A 6,000-nucleotide genomic window follows, 5' to 3' on the forward strand; every position below is an offset into this window, starting at 1 on the left:
AGACACCCAATAACTCGTCCACATCGTTTCTTGAAATGTTTCCCAATGGGTGTTCTTGAGGCATCACAAGGGTGATGGCATGGGAGTTTAGGAGAAAGAAGCTGTTCTCTTACGAATCAAAAACAAAACCTATAAAATTAAATGTTTGGAAAAAACTTCAAAGCTCTTTAAGTACATTTGCAAACATCATTTGACTTGGCATACACAAAATCCAGAAAAGGGGAACGTTAGAATCGGTTCTTGATCACATCTAAAATCAAAGCTTCATTTTAGAATTTCTTTAAAAAGTGAGATGTAAGAAAAATTACCCCAAAAAAGAGGACTCTGACATTGTAATGATAATTTTAAAAAGCCGACAAAGAAATAGTGCTGAGAAGGACATGCCAAACTTAAAGGAAACATCATAGGTAGAAATCTGTTATTACTCCAGGCGGAAATTTCCTATGACACAGACTGAGTGTGGCCAGGTAAGAAGACGATTGTGCTCAGTTCCGTCAGGGTATCGAGTATATTGCTGGCTAAGGACATGTTACTTGGGTCCTGGGAAGTATTTCCTAATTAGGTGTTCCCTCCCCCTGGAGGCGATCAGACACTGATTACGTTGCCTGGATTTTCAGGCTCAGGAGCTTGTTCCCACCTGGCCACCTTCCTCCCTGTCACAGGTAAAGCCTTCAGAGACTGGTGCTCTTACCTCAGAGGCTGCTGGGCTCGACTTCCAACGCTTCGTCTCCCAGGAACTGGGGCCCTTGGGCTGCAGAACTCAGTGCTGTCCTGTCCCGCCTTCTCTCCCCTCCTCAGCTTCCCTCCCTGGGTTTAAATCCCATCCAGGCAAGAGGAGGGGCCAATGGGGATCCTGGGGTGTTTCCCTCTTCCCAGCAGAGACCCAGTGAAGAGATCATGAGCAATTCCTTCTTATTCTAACCAAGGAAGGAAACCCGTACACATTTCTCCCTTCTTTTTTACATCCATTACGCAGTAACTAAAAATACCGGAGACGGTTTCCATTTAAGTGGATCCAGAATAAGGTTATTAAAAGAGTTTGCCTGTCTCCTGGCCAGGAGCTGGGTCTTCGGGTTTGAAAGAGATTTTATAAAGTCTGTTTCTCTTTTTTTCTGTCTGAGGCACCCTGGGGCTTCATTGTGTACCATTTTTTAAATCGGAGAAAACCTTTGGCACAGAAAGAAACGAGCAGAAGCCCTCAGGGACGGAAGCTCCCGCAGCCTCCCATCTCCTCCTTCCGTCAGTTCAGGGCTCTGACAGGCAGGCTCTGAGGACTCCGGGAGCAAGAACAGTAAGTCCAGGGCATTGAACACCACTCACTGCCGGCTCTGGCCTACCCCTTTCCAGAAGCCTCCCCAATACCAGCCACGGAAGAGCTACGTCCCTAGGTAGGCGCAGTGGTGGTCCTTTCCTGCCGCCCCTTCCTTTTCTGCCATCAGGTGGAGAGACCTTAATCCTTCCTGTGATCCAGGGCTATTCCAGTGGGTCACGGCTGACACTCACTGTCCTTTCTACCCTCTACCCCACTTCTGCCCTGCCTGAAGTAGGTTCTAGAAGGCAGGTCTACAACACAGTGGAAGGAGCTGATATGTTTCAGCTTGCCTGTATGGGCGCTGATGTTGTTGGAGGGGAAGGAAGAGGACGGGAGAGACAGGGGATGCAGGAGCGGCCCCGGAAGTGTGAAGGTGCACCCAGAGTCAGGGTTCCTGTATCTGAAGTTTGTGTTGTTGGGTCCCCCAATAAAGGGTCCGTGATTAAAGGAGCGAGACTGATACAAAGCAAAGGTCAAGCAAAGCTTGATTTCACGCCAAGCATCGAGAATCAAACCTACCGGCCGGGGCCACGCCTCTTACAGAGAGCGCGACCCCTCCCTGCCTCACAGACTGACTTTTATAGAGCAAAGGCCATGCAGTTGGGCCTGGCCACACACAGGTGGCGAATGAGATTGCAACACACAGAGAAAGCTGCACAGTCATGCTAGGTCACACACGGGTGGCCAGTTGAACTACAATTCACCCCATAGTAGACATTTGCACTAGCCTATCACCTTGATCAGAATTGGCACCCAAAAGGCGGGGCCCACACTCCTTGGTAGCTAGGGAGACGGTATGCGCACTCTACTGATTGGACGTCTCCACCTGACCGGACTCGTCCCTGCATTCAGGCTGTTATCTCCACCTGACCTGACCCACTCTTGTATCTGGGCTTTGTTACCTGGGACTGGTTTCCTGGACTTGCTTTTAAATAAGTTCCCCTGCGTGGGGCGGGGTCAATATAAGTTTTACTGCATAAACAACAAAATGGCTGTTCAACCGAGGTGGGACCACCCTGGCTAAACAGGCCCTTACAGTATCTGCTACTTGCAAGTGATCTTTGACTTAACCTATTCCTGCCTCAGTTTACTCATCTCTAAAAGAAGAATAATATGGTTATGACGAGGATTAAAGAAGCAAATATGTGTAAAGAATTTTGACGAAGGCCCAGGGACACAAGGAGGACTCAGTAAATGTTAGCTGTCATTATTGCTCTCATTATTATTATTGTAAAGATTCTTCTTGCGTACCTCACTTAGTAGTCTTTAATAATCCCCACCTCAGCCTACATGGGTTCAGAATTCTCTGCCCTTCTTTACTCAAAACCACAAGGAGGCCTACTCTTCCCCCCGGCCCCCCAGAATCGAGACCAGCAATACACAGAGGTAGTATATTCATTGTGCTGTGAATTAGGGGTCACCAGAAAATCCCCTTTGCCCCCAAACATTTCTCTTCTCCCCTGGATAATTTTTTCCTCTGTTTCTAAAATAGCAAAGTGTCCCCTAGAGGCTCCTAGGACTCTGTTGTCCACTCACATTGCTCTCTTGTTCTTAATTTCCTTTTGTTAATTCTTTTCAAATGGGTGATCTTCACCAACTCTCTCCATTGTCCCATCTTCCGTGCCTTATATAGGAATAACTAAACCAATGCAACAGGCTCCTACGAGACCACCTTCCTCCAGCCTTTCCCTCCTCCAGCCTGTATGAGTTAGATACAAGACACGTAGCTATAACACAGAGCTCTCCCACCCAATGCTAATAGCTCAACAAGATGGAAAATGATTTCCCTCTCACATAACAGAGGCCATGCTGGCTGCTGGTAGGGCAGCACCAGCATCCCCAGTGCAGGCCACCTCTCTCCAGAACTATCTCCCAGCCAGAGGGAAGAGTAAAGAAATGAGGGCAGAGGAAGTGCATGTCCATTCCTTTAAAACAAAACCTTTTTATTCTATAGTTGTTCCAGACTTGCTCAAAAATTGCAAAAACATTGCAAAGAATCTGCAATAAGCCTTCACCTACATTTTCTAATTGTTAACATTTAACCATATTGGCTTTACTATTCATTCTTCATATATATATGTATTTTTTTTCTAAAGCATTTGAGAGTCAAAGACATGATTTACCTCCTTACCCTTTATCCCTTCCCCCTATGTCTCCCCTAACTTCATATTTCCCCCAAACTGGGATGTATTCTTACATAACCTCAATACAATGATCAAAATAAGGAAATTAACATTGGTATAATACTACTGTCTAATTTATGGGCTATATTCAGAGTCCATTTGTCTCTCTAATGTCATTTATGAGAAAATAAAAATTGTTTTCGTTGTCCAGGATCCAATCCAGTATAATCGTTGCATCTAATTATCCTGCCTTTTGAGTCTGTTTCAACCTGGGACCTTTCTTCAGTCTTTGTCTTCTATGACCCTGACATTTTTGAAGCATGAAGGTCAGTTATTTCATAGAACATCCTCAGTTTAGGTTTGGGTTTGTCTGATGCTTCTAAACAACTAGATTTAGGTTATGCATTTGGGGCAGGACTATAGAAGAAGTAATGTGTCCTCATCACGTCTTTTCAGGAGTCACTTGATATTCAACCATCCCAATGTCAGTGATATGACCTTGGATCATTTGATTAAGGTGGGGTCTGGAAGGTTTCTCCACTAAAATAGGTGTCCCCTTTGTAATTGATAGGTATTTTGTGGGAAGATGTTTTGAGACCATGTAAATGACCTGCTTGGTTCTCTACGGTCACCCGCTAGTTGAGCACCCATTTTTTAATCTTGCCTGAAACACTACGATAGTGGCTCTCAAATGGTGATTTTTCTAATTCCATCACTCCTTCCATGTTGATAAATGGAATTCTACTGTAAAGTAGATTTTCCTTCTCCTCCTCCCACTTTATTATTTTATTTCTCTATATTGAAACTGATTCATGTATTCTTACTTTTTATTCTATGTGTTATGTTTCCTTTGCTCTCATTATTTATTTCTCTCAAATTATCCTACATTTGGCCAGGGAGATCCCTTCCAGCTCATTGCTGTGTCCTTTTAACATACCCCTACCACCTTAGAGAATTTCCTTACTTTGTGGATTACAAATGATCAGGCTCATCTTGCACTTCTCCTACCCAAACCCTAGAATCAGTTATTTTCCAAAAAGCCCTGTTACCTTCTACTGGAGAATGATGTACATTTTTGGATAAGGACACAGCCTGAAAGAACACACATTTTTTCCATAGCATCCCTTTGGGCATAATTTGGTCACGTGATCACACACAGCTGCCAGAGAGCCTGGCATATCTTCAGGTAAGTGGTCATGTGTCCAATGAAAGCTCAGAAGCAGCATTCATTTAAAAAGAGAGAATGGACATTGATGGACAGCTTGATTTCTGCCACAAAACCCACCCAAGCACCATCGGTAAATGCTCTCTCTGAGCCATAAGCTCTCATGTTACTCATCTGCCCAGATCTTTCAGAAGCTCTCATTACCTACAGACCCAAGCTTCTGAAGCTCTCTGTAATGGCCCCATCACATCCTCACTGCCAAATTCATCTCCCACTGTTTGCAAATACAAATGGTTAGCTTCAACCACTCAGCCTTCCCCAGTCCTGGTACACATGGTGCTCCTCTCACCTGTGGCCCTTTTCTTGAGCTCAAGCTCATCTCAACTCTATGAATCTTCTCTGATTCCCCTACTGTAATTGCCTGAACCAAAGTAAAACCTTTACTTTTCTAACAGCTGGCCCCAGAGTTTCTCTTAGGGAGGTAACTCTCTTCATGTAGGACAATACTTGGGATCCTAAGGGCAGGCTTACAATGAAACTAAGAAACAAACCAATAAAGGCCAAACTGCTCTGCATGGGATGAATAGGTATTGGTAAGGAAAGGGAACAGAAAAGATAATGGCGGTGGTGAGGCATGATGGAAGAGGCTGGGGCCTAGGGAAGACTGGGGCTAGTGAGATAATCCTTAGCAGATGAATTACTTTTATTTTTTTTTAACTTTTTTTTTAAGATTTTTATTTATTTATTTGACAGAGAGAGATCACAAGTAGGCAGAGAGGCAGGCAGAGAGAGAGGAAGGGAAGCAGGCTCCCCGCCGAGCAGAGAGCCTGATGTGGGGCTTGATCCCAGGACCCTGAGATCATGCCCTGAGCCGAAGGCAGAGGCTTTAACCCACTGAGCCACCCAGGTGCCCAGATGAATTACTTTTAAGAACAAGAATGTCTTTTCAGTATTAAAGTGTTTGCTTTGCCTTATATCACCCTCCCTCCCTTCATGGCCCCCTAGGATTCAATCTATGGTTCAGTCTTCAACTAAATGTTGAGTATTCTATACACAGAGATGCTTTTTTTTTTTTTTTTAACTAGCTTGAAATGTGAGAAGAAAAACCAAAGAAAAGGACTGGGTCACACATCTGGGTCAGTGCTGCATAAAAGGAAAGAGCCAAAGGATTAAGACATCATGTAACAGAGTTCAGAGTTCAGAGGAAGCAAGAATCCAGAGTCAGACATGTCCATAAACTGTAAGCCCTTGTACCCTGTCCAGAACAAAATTCACAGAAATTGATGATGGGAATAAGAGTGCTATTGATCTTCCACAAGTTGGAGGTTACAGATTGGACCTGATTATGTTTAACTTCTTAAGAAAGGTGACTTCACTTGGCACCTGAGTTACAGAATGTC

At 44.4% G+C, this 6,000-nt stretch overlaps 1 protein-coding gene across 1 annotated transcript in view; it reads right to left on the minus strand.

Annotated features, from left to right (window-relative positions):
* Positions 1 to 830, minus strand: part of TNN (tenascin N) — a 58,876-nt gene extending 58,046 nt beyond the window's left edge. Inside the window, exon 1 of the mRNA XM_032318968.1 lies at positions 692 to 830. The gene's annotated coding sequence lies outside the window, so the exon portion shown is untranslated. The remainder of the gene's footprint in view (positions 1 to 691) is intronic.
* Between the last annotated feature and the right edge of the window lie 5,170 nt (positions 831 to 6,000).

The sequence above is a fragment of the Mustela erminea genome, chromosome 17 (genome assembly GCF_009829155.1).
Source record: "Mustela erminea isolate mMusErm1 chromosome 17, mMusErm1.Pri, whole genome shotgun sequence".
Taxonomy (NCBI): Eukaryota; Metazoa; Chordata; class Mammalia; order Carnivora; family Mustelidae; genus Mustela; species Mustela erminea.